Raw genomic sequence first — 22958 nt, 5'->3', positions numbered from 1 at the left:
TTGGGGCTGAATTTCCTGGTCACTTAAATTTAGTTTTCCCTAGACAACTTCATTCTAGTTTATGGTGAATATTCTTTTTTAATTTTATCTCTGAAGACTAAACTATATGTATTTATCATGAGTTTTTGTCCAATAGCTGTAGTGAAATTCCAAAAAATTTCTTTCATTCTCTAATATTGATAAGTTTGGTTTGGGGGGGAAAGTTAAGGTAGAAGCACAAAAAAATTAGTAAAAGGTGGTGGTGGTGAGGGAGCCTCATATCCTATACTTTCCTATTATACTTCTGATCTTTGGCTTTGAGATCATTATTACATATTACAAATAAATACAACTTAGAGGGAAGGCAGCAGCAGGAATACCTGAATCAGGAATGACCTTTTGCAGAGGGAGTATTTGAACTAAACCACACAGCCATACCCTTTCTTTTTCACCATCTTACTTTCTTATGGTTCTGCTTTTGGAATGTTGCTCCCATCATGGATTCCTTCCTCAATGAAGCTCTCAAATCAGATTAGCAATTTGCAATCCTCAAGTGCTTAAATTGTATTGCAACCTGAGCCCAAATCCCCCATTGCCATTTTGACAATTGTTAGAATCGATTCATTATTTATGATTCCCAAAGTCCCAGCTGTAAATGTATAAATGCATTGTCTACACCCTGTGGACTGCTGCAACGACCTATGACCATGACAAGCCCAGCTGCGGCCTAAATTTGACAGCTGGCAACTAGAGCTGTATGTCAGTGGATTTTGACTGTGAGTGTTACAGAAGAGGTTACCACTCCTTTTTCTTTGCAACTACAATAATAATAATTGGTGATAAATAATCTCTAGTATGGACGAAATCTACTTCTTTCAAAGCCCACCAATCACCTGTCTTGAAAGAGAGAGAAATCCAGTGGTTAGGCTTATCTCTCCCATTCTGCATTAACTTCCAAGAGTTCCCCAGTTAGACTAGGAGATTCTCTGAATGCAAAATATGTAGTCTCAAAAAGTAAAATACAACTTTTCCATGATTGAAATTATTTACCCACATCAAATGTGAGTAATTTCACATTGGTACCCATTCTATCCTGTCTTACCAGGTACCTAATTTTAGTTCTCCCTTTTCCTCTGCCTGGCCTTCTCCCTGAATCTGGCACTAAGTAGGGTCTGGGAACTTGCTATAGGAACAGATGTGTGAGCTGACTCCTGAAACAGATGCTAGTGACCACAGTCACCTGTAAAAAGAAAGGACTCAGGTCCCACCAAACAGACCTACAGACCTAGAGTCCTGAAACCATTCATCTAGGTGACCAGCTATCCACAAGAAAACTAGCCAAAAGAAGTTCATGAATTCATAAGTCTAGAGCTGAAGGGACCTTAGACATCATTTTATGAAAACCTTATTTTTTTTAGAATTAATGTGGAAAACATTAGTTCTATTCTTTTTCAATACCATGGAAAAACTTGGGTTCAGAAAAGTACAGTGATTTGCATATGATCACATATATACAAAGTTAACATTTGAATTCAGGTTTTCTGATTCTGGGGCACCTAGGTGGTTGAGTGGATAGAACATCAGATCTGGAATGAGGAAGGGTCATGTTTCTGAATTCAAATCCAGCATCAGACACTTAGCAGATGTCATAGTAGGCAAGTAATTTAACCTTGTTTGCCTCAGTTTCCTTATCTATAAAATGAAAAGGAGAAGGAAATGGCAAACTATTACAGTATCTTTGCCAAGAAAACCTCAACAGAAGCCACAAAGAGTTAAACTGACTGAAATGACTGAACAACAAAAAATTCTGACTCCAGATCCAACATACTTTGTACTATATCATGCTGCCTTCCCTATGGCCAGTGGATAATAAAGTATGCTGGTTTATTTTATCTGACTTCCCACAGATTCTTCTGGATAGAATATGAACTAGTGTATTTTTAAAAATAGATTCTGATAAATATATTTGATTTGAATTTAAAGCTAGAGGTAAAATACCCATGAAATAATCTGTGGCATAAAAGATATGGAGGAAATTCAAGAGGAATTTTATGCAGACACTTCCTCATCATTTCATGGCATGGTTTTCACATCAGATATTCAATAGCTCATCTATCTGATTATGGTGCAATTAGCCCCTCTTCTAAATCTGATTAGCTACTCCAGCCTCATTTCTTATAAAGATTAATTTAGAAATTTGTGATTAAATGTCAACAAAAATGTAGTACATGAAAAAGTATCATTAACATGATCATCATGACAACTTGTGGTTTTCCCCTCCAGTGCAGCCTATAACATATCACTTATGGTGTGCACTTGGAATCCTTCTCTTTCTGACCTCAGGGGGAAAATGGCACACAATAACATGGAACTGAATACAAATGAAAGTTGGTGTCAAAAGCTTGTGCATTTCTGCCAAATGAGATTCATCATTATTGGATAAAGATGAACTGGATCAGCTCTGGGTAGTAAGGGAAGAAGGGAAGGGGAGGGAAGGAAAGGGAAAGGGAGGAGAGAGAGAGAGGGAAGGAAGGGGGAGGGAAGGGAGGGAAGAAAAGGAAAGTAAGGAGAGGTAAGAGGAGGGAAAAGAAGAGGAAGAGAGGGAAGGGAAAGGGAGGGGAGGGGAAGGAGAGGACAGGGAGGAGAGAGGGAGGGGAGGAAGGGGAGGGAAGGGATAGAAAGGAAAGAGAGAGGAGAGGAGGGAAAAGAAAGGAAGGAAAGGGGAGAGGAAGGGAGGGGAAAAGGAAGGGAAACAAAGGGAGGGGAGAGGGAGAGGAGGAAAGTGGAGGGAAGGAGAAGGAAGTGGAGGGTGAGGGAAGAGGCAGAGAAGGGGAGGGGAGGGAAGAGAAGGGAAGGAAAGGAGAAAGAGTAGAGGGAGGGAGGGGGAAGGCATAGGTGTTGTTATTATTCCCATTTTACAGTTGGCAATTGGAAAAAAAAATTGAAGCAAAGAGAGGTAAAATAACTTGCCCAGGATCATAGAGCTAATAAGTAGCTGAGGTCATATTTGAGCTCAGATGCTCTTGGCTCCAGACCCAATACTATATTTACTGCACCTTCTTGCTTCATAACGACTGGAGAACACAGAGTGTTTTGGTCCCTGGGGTAACTATGGCTTTGGAATCAACCTTGTGTTTTTTCTGCTACTCAGGTTTGAAAAAAAAAAAAGAGCTAGTGCCCTTTATGAATTAGCAATGAGAATTTGACAGAACTGATTTTCCTTGAGAATCATGTGAAATGTTCTATTTTTCACCTGAAGCTAGAAAAGTATGATGAGATTGATGCCTTAAATTAAGTCTGAATAAAACTGAGAAAATGTTTTTATCCAAGAAGTCACTGAAATTGCATAGATGAAGGAGAACCAGGAAAGACCCCAGCAAAAGAACACCGGGTAGAATTAATGATAAAAATCAGTTACACTATTCTTCTTTAATGCCATGGAAAAAAGCCTGGCTTCAGTTATATTGGCTTAAGAAAAGAAGAAAGATGAGCAGCCTCAGCATGACAGCGTAGGAAATCCCTAGTCGCTGGCACTGGAGCAAACCTCAACATTGACATTCTGAAGCAGCTCTAAGAAGAGAATGTCAATGGCTGACACAGTGGTTTTATGTAAATAATAAAATTAATTAGAAATATCTCCAATTTAACTTTTTATATAAAAGCCATCCAGCCTCATGATGTAGGTTAGAAAATCATTGTTATCTTCTGCTCTAAAACTGATTATTTCTATCACTATGATCATAAGGTCTAGAGAACTATATATTCCTTTCTCCCTCCCAGGAACAAAGGCTAAAAGGGGGATGCAGTGATGTATACAGGGGATTATTGTCACAGTTTGAGGTAAAGATTCAAGATGCCTCCTAACCCACAATCAAAAGAACCCATGGCTCAACTCCTACTCATATTTGTGCATTCAACAGATTTGCAATGCTTTATTCATGGACAAATAAATCTTTGCTCCAAGAAAGAGCCAAGAAAAAGTCATTGCATAGTAGGGTGATAGAGTTAGAAGGGATTGTAGTCAGTAAACATTTATTAAGTACCTACTATGTGCTAACCCTGTAGTAAATGCTGAAGATACAAAGAAAGAGTCCTTATTCCCAAGGAACATCTCAGATTAATGTGGGAGAGAACATGCTAGTTGGTTGTCCTTCAATGTCGAAGACAACCAAAATGACAGCACTATGTTAGAATCGAGTTACTGTGTGTACATCTGTGGTTGATCAGACCAATATGGATCTGTGGCAAAAAATGCCAGGTCAGATGCAAATAGTCCCTATGAACAATTAAGGTGGCTTCGTTTAACTTTTTATATCTCACATTTCTTCTGAGCTAATTTAATTCTGCTTTGCTCATATAGCAAAGGACCTTCTCTGATGAGGGACCACCATGCTGGGTGGTCCTGGGCCAGTGTCTTCCATGTCATTCAATCAATTCTAAAGTTCTTAAGAGAGACCTTGAGACTGTCATAGCATGGTAGGAAGATAGAGCTAAAAAGTATGGTAATCAGTCACTAAACATTTATTAAGCACCTATCATATACTAAGCCCAATAGTACAAAGAAAGATACAAAGATACAAAGAAAGAGTCCTTGCTCCCCAGGAACATCTTAGTCTAATGTGGGAGAGAACATGCAAACAATTATGTAAAAAGCAAGCTATGTATAAGAAAAACTGAAGATAATCAACAGAAGGTAGGCATTAGACTCAAGGAGGATTCAGAAAAGCTTTCCTGTAAAAGGGGAAATTTTAACTGGGACCTGAATGAAGGAAGTCAGGAAAGCCAGAAGGAAAAGATGAAGAGGGAAAAACTTGGGGAACAGTCGGTGAAAGGCATGAAGTTAGGAGATGCAATGTCTTGTTGGAGGAACAATAAGGAAACAAGTGTGACGATATTGCAGACCACATGGAGGATATTAGAAGATTGAAAGGGGAAAAGGGAAGATTATGAAGGACTTTAAATATCAAAAAGAGGAGTTTACATTTTATGCTAAAGGTAATAGGGAGTCACTGAAGTTTATTGAGTAGGAGAATAACAGGGTCAGACATATATTTAGGATGATCATTTTGTTAGCCTGATGGAAGATTTACTGGAGTGGAGACACTTATGGCAGGGAGAGCCCAACTCCCTCTCTCTTATTTCACCAATTAAATGATCTTCTTGACACTCTTTCATCCCAATGACCCCTCCACAAGAACATCCTGTATGATAACATCTGTTCAAGGGAGACTTCAAAGGTTCCCTAATTTCAAGAATGTTGTTGGTCATTCTGGTCAAAGGTAACTTAGCTAATCAACCAGATTTCACAATATCCCCTCTCCTCCTCTTTTCTGATTTAAACATGTATAAATCCCATATAAACTCACTTTGGGGAACTAGGTGATGCTGAAGTGAGGAAGACTCATCTTCTTTAGAAGAGTCATCTTCTGAACTCAGATAATTACAAGCTAGGTAACCCCATTCATGTCACTTAATCTTGTTTACCTCCATGTCTTCATCTGTAAAATGAGGTAGAGAAGGAAATGGCAAATCATTATAGTATCTTTTTGCTAAGAAATCCCATACAGGGTCTCAAAGAAATGGACTTAACTGAAAATGACTTTGTAACAAAAACTCATTCTAGGGAACGTGCTACAGATAGGGCTCCCTTGCTAACAATTCAATAAATCCCAAGACAAAGTTTTATACTCTGGGATCCTATTATTCCTGCATCCTCCACAAAATCTAATAGTGGGGTCACTGAATCAGAGAGTATGAACAGAATAACAATTTAATTAGAATGTTCAGTGCAAGTGAAAATTATTTCATTCCTTATATTTGTATCCCCAGTACCTAGGATAATACCTGACACAAAACAAGTACTTAATAAATACATGATTAATTAATAATTCCAGAAGAATTTGATTAATTCATCTCTCCATTGTAGTGAACTAGTGTACTTGGTTTAATTTTTTCCCAAAGTCTCTCCACCATTTATTTTTCTTTTATTCCCTTTGCCAATTTGATGTATGTGGCAATTCAGTTTTCTCTTATTATTAGGGATTTTGAACACTTTCTCACATAATCATTAATGGATCTCTGCAAAATCTTAAGCTATTCATCCTTTCCCTGAATTCTTTACTTCCATCTCCCAAAATCTAGGTTCTTCTGGAGTTTCCCATCTTATCTGTCCTGAACTCTATGATAATTTCCTTCCATTGTTCTTGTCATTTCTATGTTAAGAAAAGTTATTGTTAATCAAAATGGGGTCCAGTTCTCTTAGATGCTTCTTCTACTACCCGGAGTACTGATTCTTAAACAAGAGAACACAAACTTAAATATTTTTAATATGTAATAATTGTATTCTAATATAATTGGTTTTTTTCATAATCCTTTTTATTTTTGTGCATTTAAAAATATTATACTGATGAACCGTCAGTAGATTTCACCAGAAATCAGTAGATTTCACCAGACTGCCAAAGAGGTCCCAGAAATTTAAAATTATTTTTAAACTATTGCTCTAGAGTATGGAATAATCCATGAGGTAAGTCAAGAATCAATCAGCTACTTGGAGCCTGGCAGAATGACAGCAGCAGCAGATATGGGTAGTTGAAGTCTCTCTCATCTCTGTGTCACATTTCCATGTCAGTTTATTGATTTCTTTCAGAAACTCACCACCCTCTTTCCTCCTTTAGACTGGATGATCTATAGTCTACTCTGGTCACAATTTTACTTCCATTTATGTTTTCATAAATTGTTATCTGTGTGCTTTCTACTATATGTAAATGTATATGTTGTATGTGTGTGTGCTTTGCCCTAAAAGAATAGAAGTTTCTTGAAAACAAAGAATTTTTTGATCCCACATTCCATCTTCCCACATCTAAGCCCAGAGCTTAATAAATGTTTGCTTATTAATCCATCAGTTCTTGAATATACAATACAACTCTACTACCCTTTTCATCAAATCTATTCCTTTTTAATATAGTATATTCTAGTCATAAGTCGTATTCTACCAAGTTCTAGTGACAGCTGTGATACTGAATGTATCTCCTATCAAGACCTCTCAGTCATTTGGTTTATTACTAAACTTGGTGCATTTGTGTATAGACATTTAAGACAATGAGTATTATTACTGCCCCTCTTGAACATTGACTCCTATGAATTACTCAGTCTCTTCATTGTTCTTTCTTTATTATGCCTGCAACTTTCAGCGGGATCTGGCTTAGCAGATGTATGTGGGCAGTTTTTGTCCTACTTCATTTGCAGATTAAAGCATTCTCCATCAGATTTACAAGTCTCTAGGCAAATATATTTTTACCAGCCCTCATTAAGCATTCTCCATCACTGGCCAAGAGCCCATCATTCCTGAATCTTAAGCACTGGTGCATAAATTTGAATTCCATTCTGCAATGCCATCTTTTTAACCAGCTGTTCACTTCCCAAAACTACCTTTCTCTTCTGGAGTCCCTTCCTTCAATCAGCAGCAGTAATGAAAACATCATCTGCACCCCTAAGATCTTCAATTTCCTGCCCAAAACTTAATTTTAAAAAATCTTTTTTACCCTAGAAATTAATCCTCTTCTTAAACCATTAATCTTTAATCATATATCCTTGCCTCAAACCAAATTTTTTTTATTTACAACATGTCTAATTTGATAAAATGCTGATACACATACACACACACACACACACACACACACACACACACACACACACCTTGGACTTTTTCTCCTAAAGATCTCATTTCTTGGGGTATCTCCTTCCTCTATCCTTCAAGATATTATTTTAAAATATATGACAAAAAATCAGGAGCAAAGAAGATAGCTAATACTTATTGAAGATTGGTGCCTGCAGGCAAACAGAAATTCAGTGCCTGTCTATTAGATACCCTTTAGTCAGGAGATGGTGGCCAATGAGATGGATTTCTCACAGTCTTCTGAGAATATGGGAATTTGGGGACAACACATGGGGAATGAAATCTCCTGAGAGTTTGAAAGTTGCAAATTCCCTGAGTTCCAATGATGTCTCTTTAGCACATTTGAACACTTTGCATTTCTCATAAGATTTTGATCCTCTTAGAGCTGGAAGGGACCTCAAAAGCAATTGAGTTTAATCATTCAGTTTACAAATGAGGAAATGAGACCCAGGAAGGTTACCCAATTTGTCCATGGTTTTCTCATTGTAGAGTCATTGTTCTTTCTATTGTGCCAGGACCAGGAAGGGGTCATCTGTCTCATCAATCAGTCTCACAACTCCCCAAGGGCTCAAGTAAACAGAGATTGAAGAATTTCTATCTACCAACAGATAGTGATCTCCAATGACCAAAAACATTCCAGTCTGTCAGAATAAAGTGGATCAAGGGTTGATCTTAGAATCAGAAAGATGTGGATTGAAAGATATGGATTGAAGTCCCACTGCTGAATAAGTAGCTTTGTGACTATAGGCAAATCACCTTACTTCTCAGGAATATACTCTAAATACTCTAAAACTTTTATTTATAAATAAGAAGCAATATTGCCTTAGTAGAAGGAATTTCTATACCAATAGTCAACACCTGGACTATAGCAGGTTAAGGATAATTGACAAACTTTAAGCCTATTGGAGAACTTAGGGGGATGTATGCCCCAAGAATGGGAAGACTTTTCCCAAGTAGGATGGTGCATGAGAACAATTTGTTCCAAAGGTCAAGAAGATGGCCAAAGTGGGTGTTGTGGAGCCCTTAGAGTTTGGGTAGACACTGAAGATACCCAGATTATAGACTATCCCTAGCAGTCACCGATAGTCCTGACTTTGGTCTTGCCACTGGACTTCAAAGAAAAGAGAATGAGGCTGATGACTTGATGCAATTCTGCCTCACTTAAATCCAATTCACAATCAAGTCAATATATCACCCCCATGATGTCATTGGTTCCCTTTGAAAACAAAGAATGAACAACAACCTAGTGAAGTAAGAGAAAGGCACGTAACTATAGACCATGAAGAACAAGTTCCAAGATCATTTTCCATGAAAATAAACTGGATGACCTTGGACTTAATCTTTCTAGGTCTCAGTCTTCTCATATAGTTTTCTGTACAATGAGGTTTTGAGCTAAAAATGCTCCCTAAGATCCATGGAATGAATTATGATCTTTAAGTATCTTAAAATATATGAATTTAAGATGTCTAGACAAATCAGATGGTGGGTTATTAAAATGCCCTTTCAGCTATTCCTGGCTTGTTTCTTGCTACATAATACCTCTATTAAGCCTGGCCTCTTCATTTGAAAAGCAGAGGCTGAAATGACAAATAGACTGGGAAACGTGAAAGTGCTGAGTGTGGATAGAACCTTGGATGGAGCTAGGGACTAACTAGATGAAACATTAGCAAAAGAAAGATAACACCATTCAACTCTCAAAGTATTTTGTAAATAGCTTTAAAATCTATTAACATTGTTTTCATGAAAATAACTTTTAAATCATTTTAAAATCTTCTGTTGTAATTTTTAATAGACCTCTGGAAGTCAAAGAAGGACTATGAGAAGACAATATATTACCCTTTGGTGCTGAATACAGTAACTTAACATCTGACATTTTCAATGGTGTGGTTAGTCTGGCTGAGCTGTTTTCTCCTCATTTTTTGTTGTTTGCTATAAAGGATGGCTCTCTAAGAAAGGGGAGAGATACTTTGGGAATTCTGAGAAGGAAAAGTGGTGTTTATTATTATTATTGTTTATAAAAGGGGGCTTAAGAGCCCCTGCTAACCACTTATAAAGTATTTAGAAAGAATTGAGAGTTAAGTCTTGAGCAAAGAGTCTAAAAGTCATTTTGTAACAAAAACCCACAGTTTCTTCTTTTGAGGAACTATCATAGCATCATCATAGACTTCCTTCCCCCTCACCAATGAGACAAATGCTTCCTAGAACTGCCCCCATTTTGGACCCTAACTCTCTATACCCTGACCTGACTGCAGAGACTGTAAAGGGGGAGATGAGGAAGAGGATGTGAACAAACTGATTCACCACTTTCTGTTGAACAGTAGGCATCTCTTCCTTGTCTATAACTCAGTTGGAGACACTGATTATTTGTTATCCCACCTCTACTACATTCTGTTTTTCATCTCTGCCTCCCTGCCTGGAATTCTCTCCTTCCTCAGCTCTCCACCTTTTGAATACCTGGGTGCATTAACATCTCAGGTCAGCTGCCTCCTCCTGGAGCTCTGGGGTTTGTAGGCTTTACTGGTGAAAGGAGCCTTTAAAATTAAATGGGAAACAATGAAATTGTTTCATCATAAGCATAATACCGCAATTCATTTTTATATTGTACTTCTTTGGTTTTATTGTGATCCATCTGCACTTATGTTGATCTGTATCTTGTCGTTGGACCCAGATGTCTCTGGAGGGGAAAGTGAGACAGGTAACCTTGCACAGCCCTCCCTCACTTAAATCCAACTCACTAGCATATCATGACATCACCTCCATGATGTCATGGCCCTCTTGGAGAACAAAGGGAAAGCAGTTGTGTCCAATTCTTTGAGCACCCATTTCAGAGTTTTCTAGAGAAAAATATTGAGGTGGCTTGCCATTTCTAAGGAAAATCCTGGAGTAGTTTGACATTTCCTTCTCCAGCACATTTTGCAGATAAGAAAACTGAGGCAAAAAGGGTTAAGTGACTTTCTCACACAATTATCCTGACTTCTGTCTTATCACTTACTTTATCATTTATAAAGTACTTTCCTTCACATCCCTCTCCAGGGCTGGGTACTCTTGTCAGTCTTATTCAACAGAAGTCCCTCATAACTCTCCCCAAAGAGGCCACTTCCTCAATCTGATTCACTGAAGATTACTAGTATGTGTCACTTCTCCCCTACCTCATCACAACCCCCACCCCATCCCACATATTATGTAATTATACAGAAAAAAGAGGTGAAATGAGAAGTAGCTCCTCCTATTCTTTCCTGCCTGTCACCTCAATACTGCTATTTGAGATGCAGGTGATTAAAGACTTATGTCTGCTACAACAATTCAGTTTTATTTCTCCAAAGAAAGCAGCAATTTAAAGTTCTTTTGTTACCGAAGCTGGTATGACGGTGGATTGGGTCCAAGCTTTCTAAACTTGAGTAAATTCTAATTAGTAGGTATTTAATAGAGAATTAGGCTTAACTGAAATTGTTATTGATGTCATTGATTTTCCCCTTCTGACTTTGAGCAGCCCATCTCCAAGATATTCTAACCTCTAGTAATATCTCAAGGTCGCTAAGAAATCATGTTCAGAAGTATCCATTCAAAATTTTATTCCTCTCATATGTTAACCCTGTGCTCCTCTTCAACCTAGGTTCAACCTATTGCTGGGATGATGGAAAGATCACTGATTCAGAATCTCAAGGACATGGGTCAAAATCCCAATTCCACCATTTACTATTTCTGGCTGACATTGGAGCAAGTCACTTATCCTCTCCAGCCTGACACACAGTAAGTGTCTAATACATATTGATTGAGACTCTATTTTCATGTCCAAAAACTGAGAGAAGCTGGATTAGTTGACCCATGATGTTATGTACAAATTAGGATAGAGTAAAATAAGCAAAACCAGGAGAATATATGATGGGCATACCATATTTACAAGGTAAAGTAAAACAATACTGATGTTGATCAATGCTGTAGCCAATTGTGAATTGAGGATTTAGACTTTCTTGTCCTTGTAGACAGATATGGCACAAATTATATATTTTCAGATAGAGCCAATATATTGAATTCCTTTGTTTGACTGTACTTATTTGCCATAAAAGAGAGCTTTAGGGGTAACAGGTGTCATTAGGAAGCAACAGTAATACAACACAAGGTAGGGGAAGAGATGAAGAATCAAAATATCTTTTAAGTGTCACCTTGGGGTTTAAGAAGGCTTCTCATTAGACTCATGTGAAACAAATTCAGTCTTGCTCCCAAAATGAGAAGGATATTATCATGTTCTTCTTATACTCTCTAGTTTACTGCTTTTAAGTAAGAACTCTGAAACAAAGAGATCTTAAGTCCAGTCTCTCTCCCAAAAACGATTAAGAAATTATCTTCTGGTATGGTCTTCTGTACAATATAGTATATAGAGATAGAGATATACATAAAGATATACATACAACTATTTTCTATACTACAAAAATGTTTAAAGCATAAAAGATTCATATACATTCATATATCCTTAAATATGAAACCATAACCTACCACCATTACATTTTCACAGGAATCTTTGCTTTCTGGGAAACTTACAGGACTTCTGAATAAGTTTTTCATTTTCATCTCATGTCCCAATCTTCTGGCAAACCAGATATGGCTTGGACTTTCTTGGACCTTTCAGAATTCTCAGGGGAATGCTTTGCTCCTAAAGGTATAGCTACAGAAAATACCTCTCCCTGGGCAGCCAAGCTCCAACTCAGTGCCAAGACTGAAAACATCCATTTCTTAGGATCTCTCTTTGATGACCTGTACACTCAGTGAAATAAATACAAGACAGAAGAAGCAGCCAGAAATATGAGGTTCTACCTTAGGCTTGTCTAGGTCAGCACATGTCAATTATCACTTCCATGTCCTCATAAGGGGTCTACATGATTGCTGGGGAAAGGGGGAAGAAAGGAAAAGAAATCCTCCCTTATCCTCTTTGCTGAATGTCCAAGATAGAATGGACCTAGATATATCTCAAAAGGTTGTACTACTGAGTGGAGAAATTCTTCTGATTCAATTGCCAATCATCTTTAACCCAGTCCCTAGCCCCCAATCTCCAGTCCTGGGGACAATTGAGGACTGTGATAAGATTAGGTTTTCCTATACTTTCTTGACTGTCTTCCCCCTGCCATTATCCAGGCAATCTGATTAGATACGACTTCCTGGTCTAAGAACTTCCAAGATGCTATACCCTGAGGTACTGATCAGATAAGTTTCCATATGAAAGTGAGGGAGATCTCATCCACAGAATCTAAGTGCCGTCGTGGCTTTGCTGTGTTAGGACAAAGTAGATGTCCTCTTTTCAATGTCTCATAAATGCCTTATTTTGTCCCAACTTCAAACCTAAAATTTGAGGGTACTGGAGTTAGAACCATGCTCACCACATTTAATATTGTCTTGGCTGGTTGGGACAAGAGAAGGATGGTCTCCTTGCTGAGAGTACATCGTTGCTAACAAGGAAGAAGGTGGATCAGAGATGATATAATCCCATGTTTCCTATGTTCCTGATCTTGTATAGGTAGTATTCTCTCTGGCAACACAGAAATTTCCCAATCTGGCAGATGTAATAACTTTGTGAGTACTGGAGTAAACCTCCTGGTAATGTAAAGGAAATACCAAGGTCTTCATCCCCTGGATATTATTGACTTTCCTACAGAAGTTGATTGCCCATACAGTCAGACTGAAAGTATACTGGACTGGTGCATTATAAACAGAAAAATGCTGAATGGAGCTGGTGACTGTACAAGCAAAGTGATATCTCCTAAAAAAGGGTGAGAACTGAGGAGTCCCAGCTAGGAACCTACTCTGTGGTCTCTTCAGTCATAGCATGAGACAATGTTTGGGTGATTTTAGAGCTTCAAAAAATTATTTTACCCTCTAAAAAGTATCAGATATACAACTGGAGAATGATTGGGTAAATTATGGTATATGAATGTTATGGAATATTATTGCTCTGTAAGAAATGACCAGCAGGAGGAATTCAGAAAGGTTTGGAGAGACTCCCATGAAGTGATGCTGAGTGAAATGAGCAGAACCAGAAGATCGCTGTACACTTCAACAACAATACTGTATGAGGATGTATTCTGATGGAAGTGGATATCTTCAACATAAAGAAGATCCAACTCACTTCCAGCTGATCAATGATGGACAGAAACAACTACACCCAGAGAAGGAACACTGGGAATTGAATGTAAAATATTAGCACTACTCTCTATCTACCCAGGTTACTTATACCTTCGGAAGCTAATACTTAATGTGCAACAAGAAAATGGTATTTACACACAAATATTGTATCTAGGTTATATTGTAACACATGTAAAATGTATGGGATTGCCTGTCATCTAGAGAAGGGAGTAGAGGGAGGGAGGGAGGGGAAAATTTAGAAAAATGAATACAAGGAATAATGTTTAAAAAATTACTCATGCATATATACTGTCAAAAATTTTTATAATTATAAAATTAATTTAAAAATTACTTTGACAAAAAAAATTTTAAAAATAAAAAGTATCAGTTATAAATGAATATTACTCATTATTTGGAGCCTCATTTGTATAATGGTGAGCATCTAGCTGTTGATGTCCTTTGTACTTAAAGAGGATCAAAATGGCATCACAATGTTGGGCTTAAGGTATAGTATGTCCAATTGTGGCTGATCAGACCAATATGAGAGCATAAAGCTATACCATGAATCAGGTACAAGGAATCTATATTAACATTTGGGATGGAGATGTCTAAATTTGGCCATCTCATATTTCTTTTGAGAATATACATGCATAAACACATATAATATCTGAATATAAATTTTTATATTTTAAAAATACAAAAAAAATTTATGTTTACTATAAAATAGTAAAATAGTTGAATAATGAAATAGTAAAATGGTATGGGTGATGTCTTTTGATTTGAGGGTAAATTGGATTTAAGTGAGGAAGAGTTGCATGAAGTCTTCAGCCTTACTCTCCCAGTGATTTGGAGTCCACTGGGAAGACAAAAATGAAATTGACTGACTATGATTCAGGATGCTCCTGTCACAAGATATGGGTTTAATACCCCAATGGGGAGAATTCTTTCTCTAAGGAGCAGCAGAGGGATGCAGTAGATAAAATTATGAGCTTTTAGTCAAACAGACTTGAGTTCAAATTTGCCCTCAGATGCTTATTAATATTATTCAGGGCAAGTCACTTTAACCTGCCTGCCTCAGTTTACTCAACTGCAAAATGAGCTAGAGAAGGAACTGCCAAATCACTCTAGTATCTTCACCAAGAAAATTCTAAATGGGGTTGTGAAAAATTGGAAATGACTGAAAAAATGATTGAACCTATTTCACAGGGTTATTATGTCAAATGAGATAATATTTGTAAAGCATTTAGCACATAGAGTTGCAAAGATGCTTATTCCTCCATTTCTAGAAGTAGATTCAGGCTTAAATAGTCAATAGCATTGGATTTGGAATCAAAGGATGTAGTATCATATTGCTTGAAGTCTTTCACTATTCAGTATTTCCCAGAAACCCCCAGGATTCTTTTTTTCCAAAAGACTCCAGGGGAAAATGTATAAGTTCATAATCCAAAAAGGCCTTATCCGACAGAATCTGAATATATATTATAGTACTTCATCATGGAGTCATGAACAACCAGGTCATAGCCCTGGGACTCCCATGTATACTTTATACTTTTCAATTCACTCACTCACCATCCATCAAAACCATATCTTTACATTTAATTTTACTCTCTAGTTTCATTTTATGCCCATCCTGTCACTTTCTAATCTCACAGGAGAGAACTAGTTCTAGGAACACACTATTATCTCTCTCTAATCTCTTTCAAACCAACTCCCAGAATGCAATTTCATCACAGTTGCTAACTTCTTCTACATTTTCGTACCTGAAGCTAAAAACCTGAAAAGCACTTCCTGAGACACATCTTTGGTGAAATTTCAAATGCCTGATGCATCTTGCTGTAGCATAGCAGGAGACAAGGAAAGAATGCTCTTGAATGAGTCTGATCTGTGTCTCATTAAGCTGTTTTCCCCCACCCCCTACCTCAATAGCATCCCAAACTTCTGGCATCTGGTATCTTAGTTTAGATTTCAAAGAACAGTGCCATAAATATATCCTAATCTATAGCTAACTACAGGGTTGGTTAAATAATATAAAAATCACCAGAAGAAATACACATAAAGGATACAAAAAGAGAGGCATTCTAATCTATTTCATTGTGTCCTACTAAGTCCAGCCCCATATTAAATACTTCAGAAAGAAAGGCTCTCTCTGAACAATAACTCCACCTTCCAATGGTCACATAGTTCTAAATTGAAGTAAGCAAAGCGAATTAGATGATATAATTTAGAATAAGTAAAGTCCAGATATTTTAAAATGTAATAATCCTAGAATTAGCATATTATCCTTCCTCCTCTGGATAAAGGGTATATGATGTCTTTTGGATTTGAACTCTGGCTTTATTACCTTTATGACTATTGACAAATCACTTCACCTGGATGAATTCAAGCAGAAATTGAATATTGTAGATGGAGCTGCTATTCAGGCTGACTTCTCAGATCCCTTTCAACTCCAAGATTCTGTGATTTTGCATGATGCTATGATCTCTTGATCTTAATGTGCTCATTTGTAAAAATAAGTGGTTAGACGACCACTAAGCTCTAAATCCTGTGAGCTAAGAACAAAAAGTAGAAAAGCTAAATAAACACAATGAAGCATATTTTCAAATTTGTGACTGTTTCTCTTCAAATGTTGATCATCCTCTCACAAGGAGAACAGAATTGTATAAAGGACCAAAGATAGGGACAGCCAATGTTGCCCAATGGATAGAGCACTAGCTCTGGAATCAAGAGGACCTGAATTCAAATCCATTCTGAGATATTTGACACTTTCCAACTATGTGACCCTGAGCAAGTCCCTTAATCCTGATTGTTTCACCAATGAAAAGAAAAGAAAAGAAAATTTAAAAAAAAATAAATAAAAGTTCAAAGATGGATAGTAAAGATAATAAAAATGAAGGAAAGTTTTTTTTTTTTAATGTATTCTCAAGAAGGGTTGAAATGTCCCTTTTGAAAATACTTGCCCTTTATTTAAAAAAAAAAAAAAAAGAGTGATGACAAGGGCAAGAGTGGGAAGCAGGAAGTAGTTATAGAAAAGAAAACACATAGTAATATCTGTTGAGTTTGATGGTATGCCTATTTCATGAAATTAAAATAGATAGAAAATAGATAGATAGATAGATAGATAGATAGATAGATAGATAGATAAATGAATGAATGAATAGGAAAATAGACGGGACATGGAAGCACCCATTTACACTGGGTCATTTTGGGGGGTTGGAACAAGGGTCAGCAAATTATAGCCTAGAAGGCCAAATAGTCCTAAACATATTTACATAATCCTCAAAATGGTTTTTATATGTTTTATATTATTATAAATGTATAATCTTTATCAGATTGCTTACTGTGTCATGGAAGAGGGAGGAAGGAAAAGGAAGGAAAGAATTTGGAACTCAAAACATTTTTAAAATGTTAAAAATTGCTTTTTCATATAATTAGGAGGAAAATAAAATATTTTTAAAAGAATAGTTTTTTTTTCATTTTAATCAAAAAGAGGACTAATATTTCATGACATAAAAATTATATCAAAATTAAGTTTTATTGGGACATATTCACATTCATTCATGTATTGCTATGGTTGATTTTGTGCTACAATAACAATTGATTAGTTGAGACAGAGACCATATGTGGTATTCTAATCACTTCTTATTTCTGTTCCACACTACAAATCACAGTGATGTTATTTTGAGTACAACATTTCATTTTATTTTATTTTTTCCCAGTGAATATTCATCATGTCAAAACAAGAAAAGAAGAGGGGGAAAAAGTTTTTATTGGATTTTTTGTTTGTTTTTTGTTTTTTAGCTAAAAACTGAGATTAAAATTTTTTTGAATGTAAAGAACTTCCCTCAATTATTGAACAGCTCTGGAAAATAACAGGCTTGGCAATGTTTCTTAATGAATTCACTCTAAAACTACAATACAAAATAGCACTTATATGTGAACTTATATTAAAATAAAGTCAACCAATATTGTTTGAATCACAAGTAATACCAACTGCTTCACCATGGTCTCAAAAATTAAAATGAGACATCTCTATTCCCATGTAGATTTATAGCATATATATTTTCTGAGTTCAAATTGTAGTTCCAATAGCATTTTTTGGACATTGACATGAATGCAAAAGAAATGTCCATATTTAAAAATCTATTTAACTGTGCAATTAAGGAGCTTCAATTGGAACTGATTAATCTGTAATATAATGGCATGCTAAAAGGTAAATATTAAGAAAAGGATTTACAGGAATTCCATAAAAGTCTCTCAAGTGATGAATACACTAATTTAAAATCATATGATGGTAAATTGTTATTAGTATTTGGCAGTATCTATCTGTGTGAAAAGATATTTCCAAAGATGAAATATGTAAATCTCATTACAGATGAGCATTAACAGATGAACATTTACTATTGATTTTAATTAGGAACACTAACTTTGATCCCCAATTAATTGAAATTTTATCCTCATTAAAAAAAATCCTATTCTCCTTTTCATTAGGATAGCTGTTTTACAAAAAGTACTCTTTTATTATTTTTATTTTATTATTGTTATATATACACATATATATATGTAGTGTATACATTGTTATATTTTGAATTTTATTGATTAATGAGTTTGCAAAAATTCATTTTCTGTCATTGAATAAGTCCCTAATTGTTATGGCCAGAACTCTGAAACAAGGATTCTTAAAAGGTACTAAGTGGAATTGATGAGACAATGGTTATCTAATTTAGCATGGTGATTAATAGTTCTCTAAGTTCCGTATGATTAATTTAATCTTACAACAAATAATGGTTTCCTAGTGATATAATGATTGGTTTATACTCAATGTAGAGGATACAAGCTAGAAGCCTCAGCCAGGCTCATTCAGAGAGCTAGGGAAGACAAGCGGACTGGAGGCTGAAGCACAAGCCCTTGGACTCAGATTCATTCATCCCATCTCATACCACCTTGGTGGCAGGCTCTCCTCCTTAGCTTCTCCATTGAAACCAAGACTGGGAAAGGCCTTTAAGAAAGCTGTCCAGTCCCAGGAATGGACTTTGAAAGAGATAATAAAGGATTGGGACTTTAACCCCTGGCTATTCTTGTAGTGATTGTTCTGCTGAAAGGAAGGCTGCTGGAGACCTCTAGAAAACTGAAATAAGAACATTACACCTAATTAATACCTGTTTTTTTGTCTAAAGCCTATTATTCTTTGAACCTTTACAGAAAAAGTTTTCCACCCCCTAGATAAGGAGAAATGAGAAATGCTGACAGCAAGACTTCAGCCCAGTGGCAATCTTCCTTTGGTTTAAAATCTTCCATACATAAAAAGTCCTCTGACATGAGTATTATGCACTATGCTTCAGACTCTCAGGTCAGTGCTCCAATCACTCCATTCCTAAAGGTGATAAAAGCTAACTGCATTGTATACATTCCAGAACTGAGATTATTTGAATTTAAGCCTCTTCAAATTCTAGAATATTTGAACACATAGATCTATAAAATTTAGGGCTAGCTGGGGTTGTGAGGGTCACCTAATTCATTCATTTAAAATTTAACAAGCATTTATTGAGTACCTCTTACACAGTGATAGCTGTAGAGAGAGACAAAGGCAAAAATAAAACATTTCATTTCCCCTAACAAGGTTCATGGCAGGCAAACTCAGTGTTTATAGTATTTATTATTTAAACTCAGCAATTACTCGGTGAATTTCTATTATGTGTGTTAGAATTTTGCCAAAATATGAGAGTACCATAAGACATGATCCTTGGGCTCAAGGATCTTATTGGAGAGTCAAGAATAATGTACATTACTAAGAGACCAAAAGGATGATGTGTAAACAGATTTTAAATTTATGTGAAGTAGTATGGGATTACTAGATGAGCTCATAAAAACTCTCAATGACAAGTTAATGTACCCACTGGCTAGCATCACATCATGCAGGTGACTTGCAAAGAGAATTAAGAAACCATCTCAAAATGAATTCAAATTTCTTGAAAATGAGGTTAATTATTTTCCATGTTGAGTCAACTCTGGATTGTATCAAATAAATTGATAGTGTTGTCTAAAACAGTCCAGAGTCTAGAAATGGTGTATACTAGGAAACACATATATACACATGAGAAAGAGTGATCTTAAAGAGGCAGATGCATGGGGCCATTTGAGGCCATTATCTTAGTCAAGGCCATGTGGGTCCTGTATGAAAGTTTCTCTCCTTTCTACAATCACTTGCATTTTTATATAGCTCTTATCTATTCCTAGGGCTCGATCATTACAAAAACAGAGGGTAGAAAAGAATCTCAAAGATTAGTTAATTCCAAATGATAGCTGAATAACAGGAATGCAAATTACAACACTCCTGAGAGGTCTAGTTTCTTCTGCTCTCCAGTCCCAAGTCACCCACTATTTCAAAATGGAGACAGATTTTTGGAAAGTAGGAAGCAGATATCTACTCTCCCGATGGGCAGACAAACACACACACACACACACACACACACACACACACACACACACACACACACACTCACACACACTGATCAGAGAAAGTGGAATGAATACAGGAAGAATGCAAAGGGGAGAAGGGACCAACTGGTAAAGAATTTTAAGTGCTAAATAGAAGTGAAATTGATTGGAGAGGGTCTCCTTTGAAAGACTGGGTAACTGGGAAGATGATTATGCCCTTGACAGTAATAGAAAAATCAAGAAGAAGGAAGGATGTTCAGTTGTGTATATGTTAAAATAATCTATAAAGTCTCTTCCAACTTTAAATCTTTCTTCTCTCAACCCATACAGGTCACAACCCCTCTAAGAATTCTCTCTCATTCTGTTTGAATTCGGTGCCATCTGAAACCCAGCTATTTATTTACAGTATAGCCATGGCTAGAGATGGATATAAGGAAGACAGAAGTGGCATGAGAGCATTTTCTTGAATAATTGTGGTGTTTTTTCGGCCTGATACTCTTCATGTTTTGTGACTCTCATACCCCATGTGTGTATGTGTGAATGTGTGTATAGTTATCCCTTCAATATCTCAATCTTCCCCATCATGATTTCAGGTTAGCATAAGAAATTAAATGGGAACAGACAACACATGAGAAGGCCAGCAGATGACATAGAAAAATTTTAGAAACTTAGAAATGCATAAAATATATTTATCATATTGTATAATATCAACATATTTTATCTTTTAATATCATGATAATCCAGACTTCTTTTGTGCAAAAAGAGGGCCAAAAAATTTTAAAGTTTTTTTCCAGATTGTGGAGGACCCTGTGTCCCTAATCACCATGATGAGGAAGAGATAGCTTATATACATAAACATACATACATATATATATATACACACACATATATGTATGTATGTATGTATGCATGCATTATGTATATATGTATATATATACATATCTATATATAGATATACATATTTGCAAAATAATGACAATTCCCTACATTAAAATGTGTTACTTACTAATGTTTCTGAGATATTTCAATGATTTCTGGAGGCAATCAAACAGAATATTTGAAACTAGGATAAGCAGGAAACATTGAATACTAGCCTAGCATTATCATATCTTGCTTCTCTGGAATTTGACCTGTGAAATGTGAATTTTTTATTAAAGAAACAAAAGAAAAATTATTTTTAGAAATTCTAATTCCTCATTCAGTTTCTTTTCTCCCCTATAAATTTTAATTTTCTTCTTCTGGCAGAATTTCACATTTAAAATCAGTCTTTGAATCATTTTGGCTTTTCTATGTTCTCCATCTCTGTCTGGCTCACAGCTTTCCCAGAATGCACTTGTATTTTCCTGAGTTTTTTGCCAACAGGATGAACAATTAGCCAGCTCCCTTCTCTTCCTCTCATTCTCCAAATCCCCTCAACTCTGGGTCCTCTCAATTTTCAATTTAGGTATCATTGTGTCATAATTTCTACATTGTCTTGAGGCTTGGATAGCAGTAAGAAATTAGAAATAATGAATAACTCCTTTTTAGACTATGAAATAGACCACCAGAAGAAAAAAGGGGTTTGTGGAACCCTTTTAAAGATGCTATAGCTATCTTTGCTAACAGGTTGGTTTGGGTAGCTACAGCAGCCGGTCTGACAGGTGCTGCCTGAAGCATGAGAGAACCTATAGATGACTTCTGAGCTTACCCAGCAGCTGTAGGCAATTCATAATCTGATTAGTTGGAGAAAGTATTTGTAATGTGCTTCCTCCTTTTCAAAAATGAGTGAGTAGGACCAGATGACCTTTAATATTCTTTCAGCTCTCTATCTATGCTCCTATGGTAGTATGTTCTTAAAGTTAGGGGAAATAAATTTTAGATTTTTTTCAGATGTTAATAAATGTCTTTGATTTTCTAGTCATTTCCCCCTTTACCTCCCTCCCCCAATTAAAGGAAATTACGTTTGGCATCAAAATATATTTGTTAAACCTTTCTGCATGCCAGATACTGTGCTAAATGCTAGGGTTATAAAGAAAACAAAAACAAAAACAAAAACACACCTGGTCTTTAAGAAGAATGAGGATTCTAATAGGCAAGTCAGCCTCTACATAAATGAATGTAAATAAAGTAAAATAGAGCACAGGGCCTGAAAATCAGGACAAATCTGAGTTCAAATTTGGCCTTAGACATTTACTAATTGTATGATCCTGGGCAAGTCACTTAATCCTATTTGTCTCAGTTCATCATCTGTAAAATGGGGACATGCTGAAGAAAATACACCAATATCTGCCAAGAAAACCTTGTGAACAAGTCCATAAGGTCACAAAGAGTCAGACACAAATGAAGGACTGAATAACAAGAGAGGCAGTCTTGAGCTTTCTGGGAGGACTAGCAAAAGTTCCCTGCATAAAGTAACACTTGATCTGAGTCTTGAGAGAAGGTAGGGATTATAAGAGGAGAAGGTAAAGAGGAAGAGTATTACGGATGTGAATGATAGCCAATGTCATATTTGGAGGATCACATATGCTGCTGGAGCAGAGACTGAAAGGGGTCAGGGAGGAAAAAGGTAGAAAATAAGTGATCAGGTTGTAAAGTTTTAAAGTTCTGGGGGGGGAACCCTGCACTCTCCAATCAGAGGGAGGGTTTCGAGGGAATACAGGTAAGTTCCTTCAAAACTAGTGACTATGCCATTTATGCCAACTGTCATAACCTAAAGAGCTCTCATGTGGCATTCTTCAAAACACAGCATACAAGGAGTCTTTCCTGATTCCTCTCT

The 22958-nt window shown here is 36.4% G+C and overlaps 1 long non-coding RNA gene across 2 annotated transcripts in view; it reads left to right on the top strand.

The window, feature by feature from the left end:
- LOC141566106 (uncharacterized) overlaps nt 1-13991 on the top strand; it is a 56261-nt gene extending 42270 nt beyond the window's left edge. For both annotated transcript variants that reach the window (XR_012489235.1, XR_012489234.1), the window contains exons 3-4: nt 11268-11404; nt 12168-13991. This is a non-coding gene — a long non-coding RNA (uncharacterized LOC141566106). The remainder of the gene's footprint in view (nt 1-11267; nt 11405-12167) is intronic.
- Nucleotides 13992-22958: the final 8967 nt, after the last annotated feature.

This window comes from Sminthopsis crassicaudata, chromosome 4 (genome assembly GCF_048593235.1).
Source record: "Sminthopsis crassicaudata isolate SCR6 chromosome 4, ASM4859323v1, whole genome shotgun sequence".
NCBI lineage: Eukaryota > Metazoa > Chordata > Mammalia > Dasyuromorphia > Dasyuridae > Sminthopsis > Sminthopsis crassicaudata.
Note: the sequence above shows the minus strand (reverse complement) of the source record. Positions and strands in the feature narration are given on the sequence as shown.